The sequence below is a fragment of the Artibeus jamaicensis genome, unplaced genomic scaffold (assembly GCF_021234435.1).
Source record: "Artibeus jamaicensis isolate MK-2021 breed Jamaican fruit bat unplaced genomic scaffold, CSHL_Jam_final contig_797, whole genome shotgun sequence".
Classification (NCBI taxonomy): domain Eukaryota; kingdom Metazoa; phylum Chordata; class Mammalia; order Chiroptera; family Phyllostomidae; genus Artibeus; species Artibeus jamaicensis.
In genome coordinates this window covers 14,287,633-14,300,676 of record NW_026521977.1, presented here as the reverse complement: position 1 = coordinate 14,300,676, position 13,044 = coordinate 14,287,633, and the positions used below count along the sequence as shown (strand labels likewise).

Here is a 13,044-nt window from a genome sequence, read left to right as displayed (position 1 = left end):
ATCCTTTTCCTCTTCCAGTTCCACCCGGAAGCTGCTAGGCGAACATTCTGGTGGTGCCTGTGGAATTTCAGAGCTGAGTTTTGTTTGTCAGTCCTGGGGCGGGCCCCAGCAGATCTGGGGTGAAGGAGCACAAACAGGTGGGCTCTGAGGGATGTCTACACTTGGCTGGAATGCACTGTGGTATTGTCTCGGGGAGCCAGTATTTATTTATCCAGTCATGCTTAGTCTTGGGAGGTGTCAGATTTCCTTAAAGCCTTTATGACTCATGACCCTCCAAGAGCTCAGATTCCACTTCTCTACCTCCTCAACCCCATTTGCCTTGTTCTTTTATTTTTTAGTTTTTAAAAAGATTTTATTTATTTATTTTTAGAGAGAGGGGAAGAGAGGGAGAAAGAGAGGGAGAGAAACATCAGTGTGTGAGAGAAATATCGATCTCACACACATCTCCACTGGGAAACTGGGGACTGGACCTGCAACCCAGACATGTGCCCTGACCGGGAATGGAACTAGTGATCTTTTACTTTGTGGAATGGTGGTCAACCGGCTGAGCCACTCTGGTCAGAGCCTCCTTGAGCTTCAAAATGAAAATAGCAAAATTTCTTAGAGTGGGCCTTTGTTGAAGAGAACATCTCTGATCAACTTGGGGACAGCACTTTGCAAGCTCAAAAGCATGACACAGTTGGGAGGAAGGATTGTCATTCCAGGGAATTTGTTTGTGATTGGTTTTCCACAAGTGTTTCCAAATGACCAAACAAGGTTTATCTTTCAAATGGTCCCATTGGAAGCTTATCTCCTTCTTTCACATATGCCTGCAGGGCTCAGAGAGTGTTTGGAATTACTTTCAGAGATAGTTTAGGAGGCACAGGAGAGATTTGGTCTCCATAAAGTTTCACCTGATTTTTGACCAAAACACCCCTGTCTGGTATGTGCTGCAGGTTTGTACATAAAACTTGGTACAAAATGCCAGTTGGATTTTTCCAAAAGTCAAAGCCTCCCTTCAAAGATTATAGTCTTGCTATTATTAGGGAAGTCAAATAAATTATACTAGGACATTTCAAGCAAGTCCCAGAGAGGAGTTTTAGAAACTCACTGAATTTTTGCTATGTGTTTGGGACAAGGATCCAGCTTAAAGAGGTGACCATTATGGAATTCAGTGCTTGTTTAGAACACATACACCCGTGCACAGCAAAAAATATATTATGAAGACCTCAGTTGGGTCGCCTTTTACCCTTTCCCTTAGTATTAATATATTGTTTTTTCGTTTATTTTATTCTATTTTTTATTTTAATTCTGTTTCACTTTTGGCAGAAACAGCCAATAAGTAACTGGTAATTTGATCATCAACTGATTGATTCATTGATTGACTGATGAATTTATCTATTCATTCAGTCAGTTAAAATCTGCTTGACATCTGACTTTCAAGAGCCAAGGAGACATGGTCACTGCCTGCCTTCACATGAGAGAGAGAGTTGAACATTAATCACCCCAGCAAAAGTGAACCAAACCAAACACAACCCACTCTGACAAGCACCATGGAGGAGGGGAACATAACAGAGCTAAGAAAGAGTCTGAAGGAGAATTCTCCTGATCAGGGAGAGCCTGCAGGCAGGCTGGCTGTGGTTTGGTGAAGGGCAGGGGGCAGCTGGAGAGGACAGCTCACGGAAAGCCCCCGTGGCAGGAGGGAGGACGAAGAGCTGGAGTAACAGAAGGGAGTGTGGTGTGGCTGCCGATGAAAGAGGATCAGGAGTTGAGGACAGAGACCTGGGCCATGGAAAGACCACATGATGTATCGTCCAAACCACAACACTGAGGAGAGTAAAATGAGGGGCCATCAGTTACGATCCAAACAGGCATAACCCCAATTGTTTTGCACAAACCAGGGCACAAACCCCTGACTTAATGACCACACTAGAGATTTTGGTCTTTATCCTAAAAAGGATGCTAAGCACGGTTTAAGGGGATGAGAATAAAGATATGATCACATTTGTATTTTGAAAAGATCTTTCAGGTTACACTTTGGAGACCGGAATGGTGGTCATTTCCTCAAATGCCAAGAGTCCCAGGTTGATTTGGACAAATCTCTTTATGCTCCAACCTCCTTTCTCCGCTCCCATCCCAGGGCTCAGCACACATCTGTGCAGCAGCTGCAGACCTGGGATTCCAGAGGCTCTGGCTAATTTGTAGAATTATGGGGACGGTGCCTGGCAATGGAGTGTTCCCATTAGTGCTGCTCATGTTCCCATTATAAGCTTGATGCCTTCCACATGCTCCTGTTTTATTCTGATCCTCCAGGGGACAGGCCAGTAATTAACTCTTTGGAGGACTTTGGCCCAACCTAGTGTCTTTCATTGCTAAGAGTTTCAGAAAAACGGGGACTGTTGCGTGTAAATCAGTGGGAACCACTGGGCCCCACAGCAGGCTTTGCTCACTGTGCTGATGTCCCTTCTAGAACCTGTTCTTTGTCTCTTGGAGAGCTGCAGAGTCAGAAGGGGCTTTACAAGATCTGAATCCCTTCTATGGCCTATTGAAGAGAGGTTGTCCCCGCTGTGAAATCTTCCTGGGACCTTGACCACACTATGTCCTAGGAATCTCTTCCGACTTTGCGGACTCTGATGACTTTTCTCAGTTCCGATCGCCACCACTCTGGTCCCAGCCACCACCTCCTCTCACCAGAACCATTGCTGCAGCCTCCTAACTGCTCTCCCTGCTCCCATTTCAGTCTCTCTCTAAACTGTTCCTCACACCAGAGCGTTGTTCAAAAGACAAAAATCAACCAAGTCAGTCAGTACAGCTTCTCATGGCCTTTTGATTAAAATCCACTCTCTGCTATGCCACACCCCCCAAAGCCCTGCTTTCTACCTATTTTCCCATCATTCTCTCTCACCATTCTCCTACCCACACACGAAGTTTCAGCACAACTTGCCTTCTTCCATTCCTTTGGACACACGAACTCTTTTTTTTGCCTCAGAGATGCTGCTTGGAGCACTCTTTCCATGACTATTTAAGTAACTGTCTCCTCATTCTTTAGGTCTCTGTTGAAGTGTCACTTAGAGAGAAAGGTTTTTCCTGGCCATCTGTTTACAGTGGGTCCCTCTGACTAATGTATATCTCCGACCCTTTTATTGCTTACTTTATAATGCATTGTTTGTAATTATTTAGTAGTTTATTTGATGGTTCATTTGCGTCAGCCTGTCTGGCTGGCTGAAACGTGGCCCCCTGGGGTGGGGCTTGTGAGCGCCCCCTTCAGTGTGGTGTCCCCAGCACCCAGCACCGAGTGGCTGCGCTCAGTAAAGATATGTGGGTCAGAGGAACACATGGCAGTGGGTTTCCTTTTGTTTAACAACTTCATCTGCTATGAAGTAATTTAAAAATTTGAACCCTGTAGTCATGGTTACCATTGATCACATTTCTCTTTGGAATTCCCTTTTTATAAAAAAAGATCCCCTCCATCCCCCACATATTTGAAGAGCATTTCTTGTCCTTTCTCTAAGGCTTATTTTCTCTAGTCAAAACATATCCAGCTTGTTTAAAAAAATTCTCAGTTTTTTAAAATTTTTACCCAGTGAAATGCCATCTTGTCTGATGCAGCCTATTGTTCTTTTGGCCTATCGAATCCATTTTTGGATTCAAAATGTCTCATTTACCATAGTGGTTATGCCTCTCATTTCTGAGGCCACTTAGAAATTTGATAAATATGCTAGTTAGCCCTCCTACGATTCTCTAGCTAATATGTTGAATGCCCCTAGAGAGAATTCTTTCTTTAGGCATTGAAAACTTAATGAGACCCTGGCAAAGCTTAGAGACCCTTGCTTTAAATATAAAGCAAAGAGTGGAATATTGTAACCAAGAAACACACTTTCCTATAGTCGTCTAGATGACATTTCAAATTGGATATATTGCCTGCTTCATACAGTCAACATATTTGAAAAGAAGCATAAATTATGGTACATAATAGTTGGCAGATATTTCAATGATCATTTTGAAGGCTGTAGGAACACAGAATAATGATGCATAGTAAATGTGGAAAGCATAATAAAAGATTATATTATGAGCAAATTTATTCTCTATTTTGAGATGTATCTTTCTCATTTATAATGAAAAACACATATGTATATGAAGACTTTACTTATATTCCTGTTCTAAAAATAAGTGCTTTTTTAAATGAAACTTCCCTTTCCACAGAATTATGGATCAAAAGATGCCCTTAGGTGATGGAAGGCATACAGTCTTTTGGGGACTGGGAGAATTAAGTCCTGCCTCATTTTATAACTCAGAGGGCTTAAAAATATGTTTGCATCTTATTTTCTAAGTTTGTGCTTTCTTTCTTTTGAATGGTACTGATGCTGCATTCCTATGAAACTTATTTTTAGAAAAAATGTGAAATGGATAAAATTAAGAAATTTTTTCCTTTTCCTTTTATCATTTCTATGTCCTCAGTTAATGACTCCACATGGTCCCCACTGCAGCTGGGCTTACTCTTTAGGACGCACACCAAAGCTGACCTGTTCAGAGTACTCTTTCCTCATAGCATCTATCTCTATCCCATTGGAGAGATTTCCTTGGCTCCAGAAATATTATTGAACAGCTCTGGTTGGTGTAGCTCAGTAGATTGAGCACGGGCCTGCGAACCAAAAGATTGCCATTCCATTCCCAGTCAGGGCACATGCCTGGGTTGCAGGCCAGTTTCCATCAGGGGATGCACCAGAAGCAACCATACATTGATAAAAAATAAAATAAAAATAAATGAATAAAAATCTTTTAAAAATACTATTGAACATTACAATAACTGATAAAATTCAGAAAAAAAATATAAAGAAGAAGGGGCAACTCACTCACTGTTCAACCACCCAGAAAAAAGCCCCTCCATTTAAAAACAGTTAGAAATCCATTTGCTTTAAGGAGCTTAGTTATGGCTGATAATGCCTTATTCTTGCCTCTCCTGTGGTAAGAATTTTTTCATTCTAAGCTAACTGGTCTTTAAATTCCTGAATTTCAAGGAGTGGCTCATTGGTGGACATTTTATTCACTGTGATAGGGCTGCCAAAACATTTCTTAGGACAAAGGGGCTGTTTGCCTTCTTCAAATGAAACCAGTAAGACAGTCACTTACCCCACCTTCTAGAAAATGCATCCCTTCTCTTCAAGGTCCCATGCAGAGAAGATGCAGCTTAATGCTCTTCCCGTTTTTTCATTCAACTGTTCATCTTTGTCCTCACTTTCCACGCCCAGGCAGCTCTCCAACTCCCAATGACGGCTATTAAGGCAGGCCACCCAGCTAGTCTCAGTCTTCTCTGAATTCCTGTTATGCTTTATTGTCTCTTCTACTTGCCTTTTTCCAGCCTCGTATTTTTCTCAAGTTGTTTCTTATAAAGAAGGCCTGCTTTTCATCCAGACATGGCTCCAAGGGCCAAATCTATGCCTTACACACACATACAAATTCATCAGAATGCTTAAGGACCTTAGGGCTGGTGCATCTTACTGCACATGCATTACTCAAAACTAATCAGAATTTTCCCCTCAGAATATATTCAAAACAACTAATTCTTCTTTCGTGTCTCCTTAATAAAGACAAGAGAATGTTAGAAAACTTTCCATAGTTTTTGAAATATTTGCAGTTTCAGCATCCTGGAAAAAGCTTCTTATGGCCAGAACTTTATGGTTAAAGCGAAATATAGAATCCATGGTTGCATCATTTCCCGCATTCTTTACCCCCAAGACTTGGCCTGTAGTCACCAACAGCACTTGAGGTGTCCAAGCTGACAACCAAAGTGGTAAGGAAAGATCATGTCAGTGAAGCAAGAGCACCTCACTGTTATGGCAGAGCCCATTCACCTGATCAGCAGGGATAGCATGGTGGCAGCTGCAGATCAGAGAGTCTGATGCATTGAGCTTCCAAGGAAGAATGTAAATCACATGCAATCTCTCAAGGGGTGTGGGTGGGAAGGTGCATTATGGTACTTGGACCTAGAAACTTATTTCATGGCATATTTTCTTTTGAACTTCTCTAGGCCTATCATGGAAGAGCTACTGTTGAACATGTAATGGGTGAAAATATAGCATGAAGATTCAGAGTCTGGCACATAGAAAGCATACAATAAATATTTAGTGGCTAGATAAATTAGTACACAGATTTCAACCCTGCCTTTGCCTCTAATTTTCAAGCAACCTTGGAAAGCTGATGAACCTCTGTAAGCCCTGGTTTTTTCATCTGTAAAATATGGTTGCTAGTGCCTTTCTTATAGGACTGCATGTATTTTAATAATCTGTATTAAAATACAGAGCACAGTGATTTTTCAAAAGTAAAAGAGTAATACTTATTATTGTTACTAGTAGGTACTGTTTGTAAATTAAGACTCTTCTAGTTATATTTTGGTGTAGGGAAGCTTTTAATTATACTTTTTCTCTGTGTTCAGTCTAGTTGCCCAGGTGTACATCCGGGTACACCACAGGGCCTCAGTGAGTGTTTGTTGCTGTACCCTTGCAAAGGCAAAATTAACATCTGTTTTCCTCATTCTTCTCCTAGCCCAACAATAGAACCTCCCTCATTATCCACTGAATAATTGCAGTGAGGCTAATTAATGGTGGCAAAAAAATGTTTCATGTGTGATAAATGCCAGATAAACCCTATAATGGTAAAATTGCGATCTATGTCATGAGTGTATTTCTGGGGAGGAAATACTTAATAATTTCAAGAGGTTGACCTGCTCCAGCCAGAGCTACGGACCTCCAGGGGTCTGGTGTAATTTGCAGAAGGAATCAGGCTCTTTGAGAGCAAATGATCAAACTTTGCAGAAACCAATCTACAAAATTCTGCTCCCATTTTGCACTTGTTGCTCCTCCAGTGAACCATGACTCCTGGTATTCATGCTCTTGTGTTGTCCCCACCTTGACTCTGGGCTTGGCTACTGACTTGCTTTGGCCAGTGGGATCTCAATACATGTTATGGAAGCAGAGTCTCAATGAACGGCCTCCAGGAACGCTTCCTCTTGCCATCCAGGCTCCACGCTGTAAAGATGCTCAGGACAGACCACTAAATGAGGAGAGGCCATGTGGAAAGACCCTGATGGATGAGAGCCAACTTAGTCATGCCTCAGCTGGGCTCACAGCTGCGTGCAGCACTGGAGTGACCTCAGCTCTGCCCCAAGTGACCTCCCAGCTAAGTCCTGTCAACCCAGAGACTTGTGAAATATAATAATATTTTGTTACATTGAGCCATTGAATTTTGGGTGTCTTCTTTATATAACAATAAATAATGGACACATAGTCTCTTTCCTCTCATCATTTGCTCTCAAAGAACCTGTTTGTTTTTTTTTTCCTGCAGATTGCACCAGACCACTGGGTGTCCATTGCTATGGCCAGAGCAGGTCAGTCTCTTGAAATTATTAAGTATTTCCTCGCCAGAAATACACTCATGACATAGGACCCATGGATGGACCAGATGGAAGCATTGCCTGCTATACCTCCAAAAAATAATCTTGGTGTTCACAACAGGCAACCCTTGTTTAGCCTGGGAGGAGATTATGCATCTCCTCAGATGCCTTGATTTTATCGATGCAAACACTGAGGCTCAGAGAGAATAAGTAACTTGTCCCAAATAACTGGTCTAGGTCTTCCAATTTAGCCTTCAATGTTTCTTCCATCAAGAGCCTTCAGACTATGCTTAGTTTCAAAGAAAATTTCAAACCAAAAGCATGTCATGGTATCCAATTTATATATAACAGTTTTTATCTACTCATACAACAATCTCTGATGACTGTATATAATTCTTTTCTAACTTGAAATAATAACTTAAATATCTCATGAGATTCACATTGTCCATGGAAATTAATAGCTAATTGAGCCCAGGGAATAAAGTATTGGCTAAAATACAGATATCTTCAGAAGAAGTAGAGAAATGATTCATACAGATTTTTTCAATACTTTTTCCAATTACAGGCAACATACAACATTATGTTAGTTTCAGTTGTACAACATAGTGATCAGACATTTATATAACTTACAAAGTGATTGCTCTGATAAGTCTAGTACCTATCTGTTCCTTACGCGGTACTTGGCTTCTCTCTAAAAGTTACACTAGGCCTTTAAGAGTAAAAAAATGATGTCTCACTTAATTCTGCAGACACTCTCGTCTATTGTTCGCTTGTTTTTTTGGTGCCAGGCACTGTGGCTTACAGGGGTCTAGAAGGAATGAGACAGTCCTTGTCCTCAAGAGGATTTGACTCGAAGTTTAAGTGACTTATTCAGATTCACAAGGCCAGTTAGTGTTAGGCTGGGGCTGCATCTGAGGACTAGCCACCCTACTGGGTGGCAACCAAATGCCAGATGGCCTTCTAGAGTTGTGAGCCATGCTTCATTTTTGTAATTATGGCCTCAACAGGTGATGTATTCTTTGGGCCCCTAACTCCTTTTAAGATTATAGTCACAAATTCTGAGGGCTTTGCCATAGTTTACACTTTCTAAGACTCCCCTTTATGTGTCAAGTGAAGCTTTCTTATAGATTAAATTCAGCTTTTCTTTCTCTCATTCATTGGGACAGGGGTATGATCTAGGCTATGGTGTTATCGTTGCATTCCTAAGAGGCCTCTTTGTAAAAATCACTTTAAAAATAATTATTTCAAAGAGAAAATAGGGGATTTAGGCTCAAAATAATAGAGTAATTTTGCCTGCAGGCATTTCAATAATACTGGTGTTTTTATAGCTTTAAGTCTATAGTTATAAAGCTAAATATCCTTGGGCAATCCAGCTTTGATTACATCTAGCTTTTGATGAGAAGGCATGGCCTTTGTTTTTCAATCCTCACCAAGACTATTGTTGTCACAAGGCTTCTTAGCCATTTTTATCACATTTTGCACCCATTGTTGGATAAACATATCACAGAATCACTCAAACAAAGCAGCTGACAGCAAGTTTTTTTCTCTTTGATATAATGTTAGTTCTAGCATTATAACCATGTGCATAATGAAAATCACATGTCCCATTATTGATTCCACAAATATTTTTTGATGCCCACATAGTCAGGCACTGAGCCAGGCATTGGGAATACAGTGGTAAACAAGACAGACCAGCCTGTGCTGTTGTGCAGCCTGCATGCTAATGGAGGAGATGGTCCCTTAACACCCGATGTAATGTTATGTGGTGTAAGTGGTATGAAAAAAGGTGGAGTCGGAGAGGGACCAGTGGCTGGATCATGCTGAACCTTGGAGTCATTGAAAGGGCTTTGGATTTTGTTCTGAATGTGGTAGAAGCCATTAGAAGTTTTTGAGCAGAGGAATGATCTAATACATTACTATTTTAGAAGATCTCTTCTGGTTGCTGTAGGACAGATTGTAGAAGGTTAAAAGGGAGAGATGGAGAAAGCGAGGAGACCACTGTAGCCTGGATTCCTCTATAAAGCTGAGCCCAGACAAGGGGTTGTTTATAGGAAGTGTGTTTTGGAAAGCGATCCAAGGAAGAGAAGGGGGAGGCATAGGAAGAGTGAGACAAGAAAGAAGGCATTGTCAGGGTTATATTCCACCAGGGGTGTCTGGGAGGCCAAGTGGGAATTCACCTTTGAACTGTTCAGCTCCTGTCCTCCATTGGTCCATGCCTGCCCACTCGTGTGTTCACTCCCTTGGCCTGCCATGTTTGTGCAGGAAGCAGAGTGACAGAGTAGTTCCCATAACATCCCACATTCCAGGCAGCAGGGACAGAAGCGAGGTTCCGTGGGGCTGCTGAGACGCAGTGAGGGCATCTGCGCAAGAGGCATCTGATCCAGAGAGCAAGTGCAGTGAGAGATGCTGGGGGCTCAGACTTGGACAGCCGTGGGGAGGTGCTGAGAAGCGGGCTACCCCCTGGGTTGTATCCCAGTCACTTTGTGGAAATTTGCATTGGAATAAAAATGTCTATATTTTGGCAGTGAAACAGACCCCTGGTTCCTCAGCATTTTGCCTCTGTGATATTATCTCCACTTCACGGTCCCGCTCTCATGCTTGCTCACACAGCTGCCCATTTTGTGGACATCAAAGTTTACCTTTTAAAACAAAGAAACTGATGAATGAAGATTTAGTAACCTGCAAAGAAGCCTCTTTCACCTATATGTCTTCTTTATTTAACATACTTGATGGATTGTACAGGCAAATGAAGGTGCTGGGAGCAAACTCAAATGAGCTGTGTACTTGGACAGGCAAATGTACCTTGTTTTAGACAAATGTCTTCAAGGATAGAAGACGTATGGGCAATTTCAAAAATATCTGTTTAAAAGTTAAACAACAAAAGAATACCCCTCCCTTGGTCACGGTATTCAGGTTTCTTATATCATGCGAACTGAAGGCCAGGAGTACAATTTTCATGGTATGAAATGCAACATTTTGAAAAATAATATGCAGTGGGGTGTTTCTCAGGAAAAGAAAAACATCTGTAATTTGTTTTTTAAAATCTCCTGGTGGGTAAAGGTGCCTAGAAGAGTGCTCAGGAGAAGAGCGGTCCAAAGACTGTTGCCAAAGGCCGCGGTGAGGAGGCTGAGTGGCAATGCATTATGGCGTCCGAGGTGGCTGTGCATCTTCTGGGAAGTGTTTTAGGATGCACTTGGGGAAGCCTTGTCTCCCTGGTCTTGTCTGCCTATCAAGTTGGCTCTGCTACATTTTTATTGTTCTCTACAGTCCCCGTAAGTTTTTTGTTTGATCTCACTTAGGCAAAGTGTGAATAATACTTTTACTACTACTAATTTCAGTTTAATCAGCGCTCTGTTATGCAAACACTGTGCCAAGCCCTAAACATACCTATGCATTGGAAAAGAACAAGTGTTTTCTTAGTAGAGGATGTGAGAAGTCTGTGGAGAGGGACAGCTTTTGCAGAAAAGTTTCTCCAACTCACTGAGGTGCGGAAGGAAGCCTCTGGGGTCTGCAGGTAGGGGTTCCAGGCTATCCCCAGGTTTAAAAATAAGGAGGACTCCTCGTGTTAGCAAGTGGGATAAAAAGGAGAGGATAGAGCTTCCAAGAACTGCTGTACGATGAGGGTGAGAAAGGAAGAGGCACCCCATGGCTTGAACCAGGAGGAGTGACATGGGAATTGAGCCTGTTTACTGGGGACTCTTTAGCTGAACCATTTGTACTCCTTGTGCTGTGAGCCCTCCTGCTGACAAATCTTTGTTATAATTATGAGTCATGATTTGCAGAGAAAGCCGTTTGGTTTCAAGGTAGACTTCAAGTTAACAGACTCAGGTTTTGCAAATAAGTTGGAAGAAGGCCAATAACTGGTTTATGCTCAAGAGGCAATGATGTGAGTGATTAAGAATATGCATTTGAATCCTAGCGCTATTATGTTATAGTGTTTCTCCATTTGCTCTTACTATTCTCAGCATTACTTTGTGCCCCGGGAGGCTGACCTCTGTCTACATTGTTATGTCATCTGGACCCCCCTGGTCTCGGACTTCCAGCTGAGCTTGATCAATGAAATGGGAGGCACTGGCAGAAGATTAGAGATTGGGAGAAAAGAGATCAGAATGGTAATTCTCTCTGTCCTTTCCTGCCAAACTGTGGTTTTGGCAGTGACTAGGTTTCTCTATCTACAGCCATCTCTCCATGTGTACGATTCTCACCTGGTTTCAGCTACATCAATCTCTCTTCTTGTCCCTTCAGGCCTAGAGGTGATAATGACTTTCTGTTGGGTAGTCCCTGAATCCATCTTATATTTTTTGCTTAATTCTGCCACACACGAAACACTCTGTTCCCCTTTGAACATTCCTACCTCCCTGATTGTTGTAGTGAGTAACCTTGTGCAAGTATTTAACTGTTTTGTGCCTCTGTTTTTACATCTGCAAAGTGGGACTGGCATTAGTATGTAGCACATAGCATTAGTTGTTGGTACATTAAAGCAATAAACAAAAATAAAAGTACTTTGCATATTGAAGTAATATAGTAATAGCAAATAATTATGTTACTTATTACAGTGATATTAAGTGAAGTTTCTTATTTTATCCTTAAAATAATTCTATAAGGCAGATATTATTTTCCTTATTTTGTAAATGGAAAAAAAAACAAAACCTAAGGCCTAGTGAAATTTAGATACCAGAGCTGTGATTCAAGAACTAGGTCAAACTGGGGAGCTTTTTTTTATTTTATTGCATAAAATGAGATTTCCCACCTAGTTAAAGGGAAGAGAATGAATTGTAAGATTAGTAGCCAGCAAAAAGCATGCTGAAATACTCTGGTTATGATGGAGTATTCCGGAGATTTATTTTTAAAGAAACCAATCTCCTAGAAGTGACTTTGGACAATAAAAAGGACATTTGTCAATGTCAGGTCATGAAACACAACCTTCCCCCTCTCTCCACTCCACAAACAGAGCTTGTCACTTAGATTCTTTTTTTTTTTTTAAGCCAAATTGATTTTTCTTTTGGCTTCAAGGACCTTCACTTTTTAGTATGCTTCTGTGTCCTCAAGACTTGATTCTTATAAAGGACTATTTTCATCTTCCTTATGGCCCGCTGAAAAGGTCTGAAACCAGTGATTAATGAAACCATCCTCACTGTCGTTTCCCAAGGCAGCGCTTTTGTAGTGAAAGTCGGATGGAAAAGTGAAACTGGAAGGGCTCCGTTTCACATTAAACCTTCATTTAAAAACCTGACTGCTGTGTGACGGGAGACAAGGAGACAATGAATGTAATCAAACTGGATTTGTCTAAGCCAGTGATATAGCATCTCCTAAAACTTCTTTTGAAGGAAATAAATTCCTTTTGGCTTCTATAGGAGAGGTATTATCTTTCAGACTAAAAACAAAATGACGGGCCCCAGACAGAGATAACCTGGTAAAGTGTGTGTGCCAAGTTCTATTCAGCAGCCTCCTCTGCAGTAGCTGGACCAGAAGGAAGATGAGCAGAGTAGCTATGTCAGAGGGGATTGGCCAGAGGTATCAAGAATGATAGTTCTGAACATCAGCGGCCTGGATAGATAAGATGTCCCTCATTTTCACTCCCCTTACCAACAACAATTTGGCATCCAACTACAGACACGACTGCCTTTGTGGGAGCTGTGGAATCTAGCACCATATGCCACAGGATCCAAAAGGAG

The 13,044-nt window shown here is 41.6% G+C and overlaps 1 long non-coding RNA gene across 3 annotated transcripts in view; it reads left to right on the top strand.

The window, feature by feature from the left end:
• LOC119049901 (uncharacterized) overlaps window positions 1-13,044 on the top strand; it is a 237,696-nt gene that overhangs the window by 18,383 nt on the left and 206,269 nt on the right. For 2 of the 3 annotated variants that reach the window (XR_008392954.1, XR_008392952.1), the window contains exon 2: window positions 7,321-7,363. The exons of the other annotated variant lie outside the window; for it this stretch is intronic. This is a non-coding gene — a long non-coding RNA (uncharacterized LOC119049901). The remainder of the gene's footprint in view (window positions 1-7,320; window positions 7,364-13,044) is intronic. 3 annotated transcript variants of the gene reach the window in all.